Source organism: Erithacus rubecula, assembly GCF_903797595.1.
Source record: "Erithacus rubecula genome assembly, chromosome: 17".
NCBI lineage: Eukaryota > Metazoa > Chordata > Aves > Passeriformes > Muscicapidae > Erithacus > Erithacus rubecula.
This window is the reverse complement of record NC_136669.1, coordinates 1588778-1603358: the sequence shown is the minus strand read 5'-3', so window position 1 is coordinate 1603358 and position 14581 is coordinate 1588778. Positions and strand designations below refer to the sequence as shown.

The window sequence follows — 14581 nt, the reverse complement described above, 5'->3', positions numbered from 1 at the left end:
TCTCTTTCAAAGTTGATATGTAAAAAACCACATAAAACTTCTATGCAGAAAACCTGTTCCTACTTCACACCAAATTGTTTCCACACCCTGTTTGGGTTCCTTTGCTACCTGACATCTCCTCACTCATCCATTCTTTAGAGGTAAAAATTCTCCCTTGCACAAAGTGCCAAGCTCTTTGCCAATCTTTTTATCTCTGTTCAGGTTATTCCTTGCCCAGAAGAGCTAAAAGTGTTTTCTTTTTTGTGTCTCAGAAGCACAGTTAACATAGGGCAGGGACCAAATCATCACATACACAGAGAGGAGGTATTTTCTCAGCAGGACATAGCAGCTGGATTATTTACCAAGACTTAACCAACCATAAATCAAGGAAAAACATCATTTTTCAGAAGCCAGGTCATGCCTGGAGAAGTGCCCCCTATAAAAAGGTTTTGCACAGGTTGCTGTAAGCTATGAATAATGTTCTGCACACACACAAGGCTTTGTGAAATCAAGACCTGAATCACTTCAGAAACACAGATTGAAACATCCTCTGTGCCACTGATGTGTCACACAGTGCTGAGTACATTCTGGGATATTCTTATTTTCCACCAGAGTCATATGAAAATACATTTACTATTGGTTATATGAGAGCATAGCAGAATCATGGGTTTATTCAGAAGATTGGTGGCAATGCAGTGTGTTACCAAATCCATGTTCCCACCAGATCAAACACACCACATTTTAGATTGGCATTTAATACAGATATTTGTAGCCTGCAGGGATAATAAATGAAACTAATTAAGTTTAATAATTCAAGAGAACTTGGCATGCCTGATTGCTACATAAAGGCTAATTATCTTTCTCCTTTTCTTCCAGATCTCCCCCTCCTCTCACCAAATTAATCTGGGAACTTCATAAAATATGAGAATATTAAGAAAAACATCATAGTGGTAGATCCTTTCAACACATAGAAAACACCCTGCAACAGATTTACAGCTGATGCAAACTTGACTGAAATCCTACAGATGTTTTAAAGAGTAATGTCTGTTTTTACAAGTAATCATAAAGGAGATTTCTTATACTTCCTCTCACCAAATAACAGGACCCAAAAATTGTCTCAGGCAGACCTTACTAAATCCAAGTCATCAGCAACACTTCAGCAGAGATCTCAGATATTGCAATCTCTGTACCAATTATTTCACATGTAACTTTTATTGAAGATCCACTTCATTCAGCAGTGGAGTATTTATAAGCACTAATATTTCTAGAAAATTACTGCTCTCCTCCCATATTTACCAGACAGGGTTAATCAAAACACGTTAAAATTTACTTTTGAAACATTAATAGTGTCTTAGGCTGAGAGAAAAACAATCCATCAGTTAAGAGAAGCTAAAACTGAGAGAAGGCTTTATCAGAAGCACTGGACTCAGAGGAGAAGTTGATATGAAAAGAGTTTGCAAGAATTCAGTGTGGAGCACTCCAGACCAGCAGGTACCCATTGAAATGCAGGGTGTTCCATTCTCATACAGAATGTGCCACCAAATTACAGCAAAACCCAAACTCCAGTCCCAGCTGTCTCTATTCATTTTCTTCCAAAATCCACTTCTAGCCAATAGTCTTTTTCCAAGGTGAAGAATTAAAGAAAATACTCTTTAACAGGTGATTAATTTCATTCACAGTACAGTGTAAATTTTTAGAGCCAGAGGTTGACTTAGATTACCATGCTAACTAATAATGAGAACAGGTTTTAATTAGGTTGCCTAAAGCTCATTCTTCCTTCATTATTTATGATTCCTCCTTTGCACAATGTAATTATTTCCAGCAATATATATATAAATTTATGTTACAAAAAACCACCACACACACATATACATGTACACAGGGAGGACACCATGCCAACAAGAAAATTCCTCCTCATGCATAATAAATTCTACCAAACAGCAACCATGCAAAGAGAGTATTGGCACCTGCAAATATCAGTTTTTTATCAGGTCCTTCTTCTCCTGGGACATCTACAAGACACATCTAGAAGGGCTGCTGGGCAGTGTAACTGGAGTTATGGAGTTTCTTCTCATGGTCTAAATCCATTTGACATTCATTTTTTGACTGGAAACTCTTCCAGGCAAGGCTGTTTCTCTTTTAGTTCCTTACACAGGGGGCTTAGACCAGCACCTGCAAAAGCTGCCCACTTTCCACAATATTTGGTTTTGTCAGAGTCTTTGGGACAGGCTTTGTTGGTTTCTGTATTTTACCTAAGCAGGTTTCTTCATTTTCCTCTGCTGTGCCTGGGAGAGATCATTTGAGGCCAGTAATCACATACCCACAGGACATCCTCCTGCTATTGTGCTCTATGCTTTTTCAAAGTTTAATAAGCTTCTGAAAAAAATCAGCATTCCTTCTCAGTTGCATTGGGATGTAATAAAGTTGTTTATTTTTTCCCCCAAGGCTTGAATTTATTCACAGTAGCACCTTGCCTATGCAGATATACTGCCACCATTTTTTGGGCATGGGGTAAAGAAAGATTGTGACATTGTTAATTTGCATTGTCCTAAAAACCCTGTCATTGACCAAGCAATGCTTTTGGATCCTAAGAGACCAGGAGGAGCAATTCCAGTCAATGGGCTCCTAATCTAATTTAACAAGGAAATTTTTACTGCTTTTCTATCTCTGGCATGTAAAAAAGAAAGCTTATTAGGCTCAGGGATGAATTTTCTGCGTGTACTTTGCCTGCACCAACCTAAAAATCTGATGCTAGTCCTTTGAAAAGGAAAGACCAGAGAATATAAAATTAATATTAAACTATCAGCGCACACACACACAAAACAACAAACCAACAAAAAACAAACAAATAAAACAAAAAGAAATCCCACCACCCAAAAACCAACAAAACAAGCAACCAAGAAACCAACAGCAACAAAAAACCCAAACAAAACCAACAACCACACCATAACTGCTTTTTGCTTTCAAGCACATGAAGGGGGTTGCTGTTAAAGTGGATTATAAACATTTGGCACAGCAGCTTCCCAGCAGAAATGCAGGGAAGTTTTCTGCTCAGTGGCCTGCAGGGTCCTGCTGCATTTCTCTGCACCTTGGATGCAGAGAGCAGCTCAGGACACAGCCCCAGACACTCTGAAAATGCAGAGGCAATAAGCAAATGGCTAAAAGCCACAATGGCTGAAAGCAACAACTCTCCCCAATACAAACTCTTATATAGGATTTTTCCAACCAGCTAAAACACAAGCTCAGACCAGCACTCCTTAACCTATTAGAATTCCAGTTCCTTAGCACACCAGGTTATGTATACAACTACACATACAATTTATCTTGTTCTGTCTAAGAAATGTAACCAATATTCTTACTATAGCTCTATTATGACTAAATCCTGTCTACAGCTGTGGGCCTGGAGCCTCTACTGAAGGTATCAGTGTGTTTCAACCTTCACTAGAACACTCACTGCCACTGTGGCATTTGGAACCTTTCACTTACTAAAAGCATTAGAACTCACCCTAAAACTACTGACTTACTTCTACTTAAATATCCACTTTATGTGTGAGTGGCTTAATATACTTCAATCCATCAAGGCTTTAATTCAATCCCTGCACTCTGATTTCTCTCTGAATTCTTCAGAGAGACCCCTGTGGCATTTCTTTTTCCCTGCAATCCATGCCCAAGTTGCCACTCACCTTCTCCTGGCTCTGGCTGTCTGAGCTGCAGTACAGAGCTCTGAGCCACAGGCACAGAAATTAATTAATACAGATCTGTGCCTGCCTTAGTGCAGGGCCCTCTCTTCTGTTCAGATCATCATATTTCAGTTAATTGTGAACAAAAAGAGAGGTCAGACTGAGATGGTCAGTGCAGGACAGACCCACTGCTGGAAATGCAGGGAATTGCTGAAGGTCCCCCTGGTTCACTCTAGAGATTTTTTCCCCCATTGTGTTTATAAGATTTAAATAACCTGAATCCCCGCTTGAAGTGGATCAGATCCTCATGCAGATTTTCTGTTTCTGTAGGGAATTGCTCAGCAGAATTTTGGGTTATCAGCAGAATCATGGTACACTCAGACTTTCCCTTGCTGATTCTGTAATAACAAGAGCCCTTGCCCTTTGTTCATTTGGCTAGTGAATCCTCAAAAATTTGAATTTTGCATTCTTAGAAGTCTGGTATTCCTGCCCTTAAAATATATCATCTCCCCAGAAAAAAATGGAATGTATTTGTGAGACAACAACAAAAGCCTGATAGGCTAAATCACAAATTCTTGTTACACCTGCAGGAACCCTTCACAGGAGACATGGGAACAGTTAACACCTAATTTATTCCATGTTAATTTAAATTTTTTTTTTACCATGAGCTGGAGATGACCAGTGAGTCTTTCTTGCTCTCTGAGCAGAGACAAATCACGCAGAAATTTGCAGAGCTTTAAAGCAGGGAAGATGAACTGGCACCACTGAGCTCTGTGGACATTCAGCACAGAATGTTGTTTCCTACCATGCATTCACTCCTGTGCCTGCAGTGCTCCTGGCAGTGCTTATAATTGCCCATAGTTGATTTACATGTCGCATTTTAAGCACCAGAGATGAGTGTAAAGCTGCCTGAAGGTCTGAATCCTTCTGAAAACATTGTACATCATGTTGGGGGAGCTAGATGAGCAGTTCTCTGACAATACAGCAGCAGGAAGAAAGCTCCCTCCAGTACTTCTGCACATCTATCCCATACATCAATGACTAATTTGGACTAGTGTAACTTCACTTAGACTCATACAGTCACAATGAGAAGGAAAATTATGCCACTGGTGTCTGTATAAGGGACTATTCCATGCTTATTGCAAAAATAAGTGCTTTTTAAATATATACATCCTGGCAAATTCAGCTTAGGCATGAGGAATGCTGAGATGCTCATCCAGCCAACAGCAGGACAGATTCCAATGGCATTACAGGTTTGGGTTTGGTAGTGTGTTACCTTCACACTGTTGTGTGAAGTGTGCCCTGCTTGGTGCAGAATCTAGCCCAGAATTAGTGGTTCACCCAGGAAATTTCATGAAGCAGCACCCTTCAAAACCTCAAAGGTATATTCAAAAGTAAATACATGTGCAGAGTTATATGGTCCTGCCAGGTCAGGAAGGTTTCACCCCTATTCTGGTTATATCCTTTGTAATATCTGGGTAAATTTAAACACATGCTAAAGAAACCAGTGAGAAATAAATGCCAGCCTTTGAATAGATGCTTCTGTCCAGCAAGGCCATTGCATCAGAGGTCTATATTTACCAAAATGCATGTTATTACTTCTCAACTCACCAGGAAAAAAAAAAAAAAAATTCAATATCTCCCCATGCAAATTTTAATCACTTTTTCAATGTCAAACCTTTAATTAGGCTGTTCCTAGGAAGCAGTGTAACCAGGCCATTAGCAATGCAGCCACAGAACAAAACTCTATTAGGAAAATGACACTTCCACTTCAGCAGACTCAGACATGCACCAGTGTAGTTAATCTAAATCAGACTCTAAGAAAAACAAGAAAATACTGCAGCCATGTTCTGAATGCCCTCGACTGCTCCTCAGAACTGTAATTTGTACATACATGATGCAGTAAAACTGTGCAAAATGCCAAAGAGAAAGTCCAAGTTTACTAAAAAGAAAATGTGACATGCTATGTAATTTTTGCCACTGTTACAAAATTTTTGTCAGAATCAGCACTTCCTTCATTTGCATCCACCACAGACTTTTCTTAATTTTATTTAGGAGAGTGCTGGCACAACTTGTGGCACAGTGAACTTGCAGTACTGAAACACTGAAGGAGCACATGAACCACAATTGCTTCCATTAATTGCAGAGTTGACAGACAAGAGACTGGACTCCTCCAAAACACACTATTTGTAAGACCTAACACTAAACCTCACCAATACTAGAAATAATTCTGTCCTCTTGGGTACTGGGAGCTGCTGCCCTGGTACTTCTTTCTTCAGACACACTTGTGCATTCTCCAGAGTTCAAGTTGTATTGCAGAGTCAAAGCAGAACACACCCTCAAAAAGCAAGAAGGCAAGTGAAGAGAACAGGGAGGAAAAGAAAAAAAAAATACCATTATAACCATTATATTCAAGTTATAAAAGGGTGAGCAGAAAATAGATTTTTAACAGTAAGTGGAAAAGCAAGAAAGCTACAGCTGGAGATTAAAAGAGAACAGTGGCTAGATCTTGATGACTTGAAGAGAGTTTCTTTGAAGAGCCTGAATTGAAACAAAAGCTCCTTCATTTGTATTAGTAATGGAACAATAATCAACCCTCTGGGCAAAATATAGGAGCAAGGCACATCAGAGCTCAAGTGGAAGATGTGAAAATTATATGCTCAATCTTAGAAGTGAAATGTTTTTATCTGAGCAGGTTATTGTAAACAGTTTTATTTTAGGAGCTGCCCTTTGAGGAGCTACTACACAAAATGCAGAAGAAAGCAAGATGCTTTTCTCTATTTGAACTTTGCCTTAGCAGAAAAAATGCTGTTTGCTATTTATAAAAATACCCAAGAGCTGGCAGCTCTTAAAGCATGTCCTCATACTTAAATGCTTCTGTAGTTTCAAAAATCTCAAATAATCTAGTGATGCTCATATGAAACTCATCAGGAGCTGCTGCATCTCTTACTGTACAGCTGGAAGTGCAGCCAATCTTTGCTTTATACATTTAGAAATATGGATGAGTTCAATTCCAATTTTAACATCCATGGTCAAAGCAGCCTATGAACCTTCCCTGCACCAGAAGAAATTATCTCCATGAATCTTCCATCTATTCAATAAGCAATAAAATATATCTTAGCTGTTAATGCTTGCCATTTAAAATGGCAATGTGGAAATTGCCAAGTGACACAAGTGTGGAGACTTTAGACAACAGGGTGCAGTGAACTTTGAGAGATGGCAATTGTCATTTTTAGGAGTATTAAATTTCACAAACATCAGAGCTCTGCTGTGACTTTAAGGTTGGTACAATGAACCAGCTCTTGCTAAGGATGGCAACACAAAATAGCCCCCCAAGTTCATCTTAGCTATTTATGTGACTCCAGTGCAGAAGTTGCTTGTACACAGCTCTGATACTCAAAAAACAACCCAAACCTAAAACACTGGTAGAACACAAACTCTCCTCATGTAATGATAATTTTAAACTCAGAAAACAGGCTTCTGGAGCCCCAGTGCCCTGTCCTTCCCTAAAGTATCACCTGGAATTATTTTCTTCTTCAGCAGATTATTTAACCCAGCTGAGTTGTATGACAGCAGAAATACTGTTCATAGATTTTTTTTCCTCACACTATTTAATAATTGATTCATTTTTCTACCATATAAACCTACAAAAATGCTTCACCAGCAATTTCATACTTCCCCACAAGCTGCTCTAACTCCGGCACCTTGATTTAGTCCAGCTAAGTCCAGGAAATAAAACAGGAGCTAGACAACACCACCTTCAGCCATTAACATCCTGAAAATGCACAATAGAAAATGGAAAAGTTTCAGATTCCACAGTGGAAGTGGACATGTGCCACCAGATCCATGGTGTTCTCCCTTTGAATGTTCTCCATAAATGTCTCCCTTGCTCTACAGGAGACAGCAATAAATTCAGAGATGCACTCAGCATGTACAGACCCTGGCTGGAGTGTAATTTCACTGACATGCTGGAAGCTCCATCAGGATTGATTCACCCCAGTAAGTTGGATTTTAGCTCACTGCCTGTGTCCTTGTTGCCTGTCAGAAGTGTGTGTGCTCTCACCACAAGGACAGACTGAGCCCAAGCCCCAGATGCTCCCAAGGTCAGGCAGAGCAGGCTCAAAGGGCCAAGCTCACCTGGTGCCTTGGGAGAATGGAAATATTTTTTTAAGGGGGTCAAAACACCACCATGGTCTGCCCAGACAGGCAGAGAGCACGTTTTGGCTATTCCTGAATGTGAGCTGTAAAAAAACAACCTCTGGGTTAGAGCTCTTCTGTCATGTGTGTTAGGATTTAGTGATCCAAAGGATCTGAATGAATCTGGGGGAATGCTCCCAAGAATCACTGATTTTAATTTTTTTTATTTAAATAGTACAAAGATTGTCTTTTCAGAAGCTGTTTTCTTGTGGATGGTGAGGTTTTGTGTGCCCTTGGCTTCTTGTGATCAGTGGGACATTCAGCAGCAAGCACTCTGAGATTCATCAATATTTTCAAGGGTAGGAGAGAACTTCACTCCTTTCTAGCACCACTCAGACAAAGATGAAAAGCTTGTGAGGGTGCCAATTATATAACCTGGCTGAGCCATCTTGACAGTGAAAAGTTTTGCAGGATGCATTCTGGCTTCACAAGATGGAAATTCAGCTTTTATTCAGGTAGTTTGATTTGATGACTTCACAGTTTAATCCGTGCAGCCACTGAGATCAGTCAGAAGCAGCAAGGAGGCAGCTCAAATTAATTCTACCAGGATTTCAGAGTGTTTACTGTGCCAGTGGGACAGAGTTATTAGAGTGCTTGGATTGCCAGGTCTTTGGGAGGGACAGTCTTTTCCTTACAGGTCTGGGTGGTCCCTTCCATCTTCTGTCTCACTGCTGAGCACAAACACAAAGTGCTCCTGCAGTCGAGTAGCAGCAGCTTTTCCTGAGAAATAAAACTGATGCTCTGGTAGAAACTGAGAGAAAAATCATCCAAATGTGTGATGGGAATGAAAAAAAAAACAGTGCAGAGCTTATTAGCTTTATTATTGTATACAAGCCTAAAAAATGTATCAGCCTAGACCTGGAAATTTATGTTCAAAGCCACGAATTCAGAGTTAATTTATTATGCAGTAGATTTCCAGCTCCACTGAGCTAATGGGATTTGTTACTCTGTTAAATGGGCTTTTCCCTCAGAGCACCTTGTTTCATTAGACCATTTAACAAAGGTTTGGGAGAATGAGGTGTGTAAACACAGCCCAGCCACGCCAGCTGCCTCTTTGTGTGGCACAACAAAGTGCTAATTCCTCTTACAGATATGGGTGCACCCTGTGCAGGAGGCATGGGGATTTCACTTATTGAAAGATAAAGTAAAGAAAATTACCCAGATTTCCTGAGAGAAGACTTTTTCTGCTGTGCTTAGAGTTAAAAATTGGAGCTATCTTCCTTTCACAAACAGTGTTGATGGGTTCTCCAGGAGCCAAGCAGAACTTTGTGAAATGGCAGATGTAAAAACCAGAACTATCTATAATTAATAACACTTTAAGTAATAGCAGGACTAAGTGGACCAGACAAAATCAAGCCCTTGAGAGTCTCTGTTTCCTGTAAAGAATCAACATAGAAATAAAAAAAATAAAAAAATAAAAGGAAGGTGAAAGATCAAGCTGTGTTTGATGGAAATGAAACAAAGTCATGGAAGAAGGCAACAGCCCCAGGAGTGAGCCTGAGCCCTGCCTGTCCATTCAAAACCCAAATGAAACTCCTTTTCTGAAATTCCTCAAGCATCCTACCCCAGTGTGCCCAAGCTACATGCTGTTCTTCCCAACATCCACAGCTCTGGTGAGAAAAGAAATGCTTTCACTCCAGGAACAACTGTAACATTAATTTTCTATCAATTTTAAGCTTTTAAAATGAGAGTTCTTTGCCATTCTGACCAGCAAGTGCAGAGCAAATGCCATAACTCTTTGTAAAGCAATGCATCCATTAAGGAGACATTCTGCACCTTTTCAGGATACAACTGACTGACCTCCATTGTCCCACTGTTTACAATAATTCAATTTTCAGTTATCATATTTTGATTTTTCCCAGGGAAAACTTAAATGCAATTCCAGCAGCTATTAGGCATTGCCAGTGAAACTCCATTTATGATGAAAAGAATAAACCTGACAAAACTGTCAAGGAAACCAGGAAAGTCAATGTCTGCATTCCTGACAGCATCAGGAATAACAAATCTATTTTAAGATGGCATGAGTTTTCCCCAGATATCCATTTTGTAACTGGTATAGAATAGAAATCTTGTTGAAAATAAAATTAATGTCCAGAACAAGGACTGAAAAAAATTAATAAAAGCTGTGGGACTTGAAAAGAAATGGTTTCTTTCTCTGTCGCTTTTATTTGTGTCTATATTCATGACTGTGTGTAAATCTAAATACATTCCCAAGCCTGAGGGCAATGTTGATTCAGAAACACAGAATAAAAATTAAAGAACCAATGGCCTGTTGAAATTAATGGCAAAACTCCCTTGACTTCAGCAGAGACAGAATTTTGCCCCAGATATTTGGGCCAACGTTACCAACAGCCAGGAGACAGTAAATTTTACTTTTGAAAACCAGTGAATAGGAGAAAGAAAATGGCTTTTGGATTGTCCAGCTGGTCTGTAAAAGAGGCTAACTCAGTGTCCACACTCATGGCACCCTGTACTTACAGAGACAAACCTCAGCTGGGCACCCTGAATTCCTCACCTGCAGCTGCTGTGCTGAGAAACACAGTCCCTAAATTCCAGCTGGAGGCACTGAAAAAAAGAGAGAGTGTAACTCAGCATCCTTCATGTGTTTATACTGATTTATATGTGTTATATGTGTTGTGTTATATGTGTTATACTGATTTATATGTGTTATATGTGTTTTATGTGTTATATGTGTTATACTGACATATGTGTTATATGTGTTATACTGATTTATATGTGTTATATGTGTTTTATGTGTTATACTGATTTATATGTGTTATATGTGTTATACGTGTTATACTAATTTATATGTTTTATGTGTTTTATGTGTTTTATGTGTTATACTGATTTATATGTGTTATATGTGTTGTGTTATATGTGTTATACTGATTTATATGTGTTATATGTGTTTTATGTGTTATATGTGTTATATTGACATATGTGTTATATGTGTTTTATGTGTTATACTGATTTATATGTGTTATATGTGTTATACGTGTTATACTAATTTATATGTGTTTTATGTGTTTTATGTGTTATACTGATTTATATGTGTTATATGTGTTTTATGTGTTATACTAATTTATATGTGTTATATGTGTTTTATGTGTTTTATGTGTTATACTGATTTATGTGTTTTATGTGTTTTATGTGTTATACTAATTTATATGTGTTATATGTGTTATACTGATTTATATGTGTTATATGTGTTTTATGTGTTATATGTGTTTTATGTGTTTTATGTGTTTTATGTGTTATATGTTTTATATGTGTTTTATGTGTTTTATGTGTTTTATGTGTTATATGTTTTAGAGGCTGGGGGGACAGCAATGCCCTGAAGCTGGGCAGGTTCTGCAGGGACAGTGAGGATGATGATGATGATGATGATGATGATGATGATGATGATGATGATGATGGGATGTCACCAGCTGCCCACAGACCCTGGCACACCCAGGTGTGGCACCTGCAGCTGCTGCTGTGGCCCCAGGCTTGGCTCTGGCAGCCAGTCCCTGCTGCTGAGGATGGCACAGCAAAGCTGCTGCTCTCTGTGCCAGGGAAAATGAGGTGAGGCAGGCAGTGGATTGTTACAGAGGCTGCCTGATCTCACAATCAACCTTCTCTCCACTGGCAGCAGCCCAGCTCTTCTCTCTGCTGGTTCCTGGGAGGCAGCAGCCAGCACAGGTAGGGTTTAACAAAGCCATTATAATAACAACAGTCCTCAGAGAGAGAGGGAGCCCTGGCAGAACAAAGCCCAGCTAAGGGTGGAATAATGCATGCCTGGGACAACCCTTGCTGCCCTAATTTTTCTTAGGTATTTATGTTTAATTAGCTAGTGATTCAGAATGGCTCTGGGAGTAAATCCCTGCTGGATGAATCCCAAGGTCACTTCCTTAGCTGCAGGATGGAGAAATGCACTGAAGCCTGGCCAGTTGATAATCTTTTGCTTGCTGATACCAATTGAATCCTTTTTTTTCTCTTGGATGAACTTATCTGGGAGCTAGCTAGGCTGTAGGCCCCTGTTAAATAATGATGATTATGTTCTTTTTGCTCACTGTCGACAAAGAATTATAGCCCCTCATTTAGAGCTCATTTCAAAACCATAAGATTCTGTAATTGAAAGTGGCTGAAGCTAATTTGATAACCCAGTTCTGAACACAGCAGAGCAACGACTTTCCCTTTGTCCTTTCAACAGTAATGGCCTTGTCAGGAAAGTCTTCTGTGCTGCTTTAAAGAGACCAATTATGACAAAGGTTAAAAGCTATTGTCCTGTGACAGTGTGCAATTTCCACATTGCCTTCAGGCTCCCAGCAGGGCCAGGGCAAGGCAGGAGGGTCCAACTCCCTCCAGCCAGAGCTGCCCTGCCCAGCACTCAGTTTGCACTGCCCAGGACACAGAGTCCCCCAGGAGAGCCCCTGACCCTTCCTCTGCTCCATGGGGTCTCCGGGCTCTCCCAGGATGGGGAGAAGTGTCTCAGTGTCTGTGAGTGGTGCAGCAGAAGGTGAATCCTCCTCTTGTGCCAAGAGATGGGTGAGTTCTTACAGCACAGGCAGGAGAGGAACATCCCAGTGAGCAGCCCCACATGAGCAGGACACCCTGGCCCTAATCCCACACAGGACAGAATAAAAATCCTAAATGGGATCCCACCTGCTGCCCCTGACACTTGTGATTAACCCTGAACACATTTCCTGGCACAAGCAGCAGAGCAAGAATCCCCTTTTGACCCCAGTTCACACCTGCACTGGGCATTCAGGAGATGGGAGCAGCTTTGCTTCAGCTTTCCAGGACCATGGAGGGAAACTCACTGATTGACAGATGGGTATTTCTGATATCCTACTCAATTGTGTTTTGGATTCTGGGCCCTTTCCCAAAGTAAGTGGGGGAAATGTAAATAACATGGTAAACTTTTCTCCAGCCATAGCCTGGAGCTGTGCTCAGAACTGCTCTGGCTCTTGTAGTAATTAGCACAAGCAAATTGCTAAATTGTGTGCTGTGATAAAATGATGGATTACAGCATGGAAGAAATCATTAACTCATTGATTAGCAGCACATGCCTTCAAAACCCCTCTCTAAGAAAATTCTGAAGATTGTGACAGCTTTGTAAATGTTGCAACTGCCATCTCCCATAAGCAAGAATCATGAAATATTAATATATAAGTAAACAAAATTAAATTTCAACTATTAAAATTGGTTCTCAAATGGTTTCTAATGATTATTGTAGCTGTTCATGGGGTTCCCTGTCCTGTGTCTCCCTTTTGAGGCTGCTCAAAGTCAGGGTGGCTCTCTGGCACTCTGTCTCTAGGAATTCCCTCCTGGTGGCTTCAATAATTGGTACTGCCAAGGGAGGAGTGTACCTACAGCCCATTTGGACACCCACTGCTGGGGGGAGGAGAAATCCAGTGGCAGGGACAGCAAAGGCCAGTCTGAGCTGGAGAAATGTTCAGCTGGGCTCCTCCCCACCTCTGAGCACACTCAGCACCCCTGACAGTGGGATTATTTCACAGACCCCACAGCCAAGTGTCTCTGAATCCTCCAGGGGAATGGAAAGGAAGAAAAGAAAGAGATCTGAAAAAAAATTTGCATCTGTTTTGCCAGAGGTGAACATCAGGGTTTCCTTTGTTTCACTGTCAGATTAAATCATGGACAGGGAAACTAGTGCCCAGTGATTTCAGGGTCTGCATCTGTAAATGGAAGAGAGTTTCAATAAGAGGGTAATTTATTTCACTTAATTAAACCTACTGACTTGTGGTATGAATCCATTCAGTGAAATGCCCTTTTAATAAGTAAAAGAGCACCTTTCAGAATTTCAGAATTGAAAGACTTGCAGTTGTGATCTTCAGTTCCTACTTCAATTCTCCTGCAAGGCAGTTCTTGGAAATGAGAGACAAAGCATTCCTACCCAAGGAGAGTCCATTTTATGAGTGTCTGGTGGCATCCTTACCTGCTCACTACCTCTCTCCCAAAATCCAGCACCTTGCTGGAATTCTTTTTTTAAAACTAATTAGGCAGTTTTATACATAGTTCCAGGAGTACCTCTTAGGACAGCATTAATTTTAATAGCATCTTAAAAAGACAAATTCAAGATATGCCACTAACAGTGAATACATGTAGTTAATAGATTTTCTTCCTGCTGCTCTTGCTTGACACTGCATTTGTCATAGCAGCAGTCCTGCTCTGGCACCACTCTCATCCATTCTTTACCCACTGATTTTCCTATCACAACATATCTTTGACTAGCAGCATAATTTCTGCATTACCATACAGGCAATGCCACATTCTTAACAAACCCTTCATAAACATTTACTTCAGCAGCTGTCTGTTAGACATCAAATGTTCTTTTCTGGAGGAGTCTGCAGTTAAAACTATTATTATGGTAAATCATCTCCCAGAAACAGTCTTAGGAATATCCCTCATAAATGGAAGCATTGTTACCTTCCACAAGCACCAGCTGTAGGAAATTGTCCCTGTTTTTGTCAGGGATGGGGAATGACACCCATCACACCCTCCTGCCCATCTCATGGCACAAGGAAACTCCCTGTTCTCCTATTTTTAGTAGAATCTTCCCTTTTTTTGCATTTCTTCTGAGAGTCTGGACCACTTGATTTTATTTGTTGCTGTTAAAAGAAGAAGTGCTGTTCTGCAGGGACACAAAGCAGAATGGTAATGCCAAAATTTGCCTTTCATCCTGTTTTTTTTTTTTTTTTTTTGGAAGGCTGGTTTGTAAGGCA

General features: G+C 40.2%; 1 protein-coding gene across 1 annotated transcript in view; it reads right to left on the bottom strand.

The window, feature by feature from the left end:
- Positions 1-13897, bottom strand: part of LOC306809109 (acyl-coenzyme A synthetase ACSM4, mitochondrial-like) — an 80447-nt gene extending 66550 nt beyond the window's left edge. The window contains exon 1 of the mRNA XM_079320279.1: positions 13887-13897. The gene's annotated coding sequence lies outside the window, so the exon portion shown is untranslated. The remainder of the gene's footprint in view (positions 1-13886) is intronic.
- Positions 13898-14581: the final 684 nt, after the last annotated feature.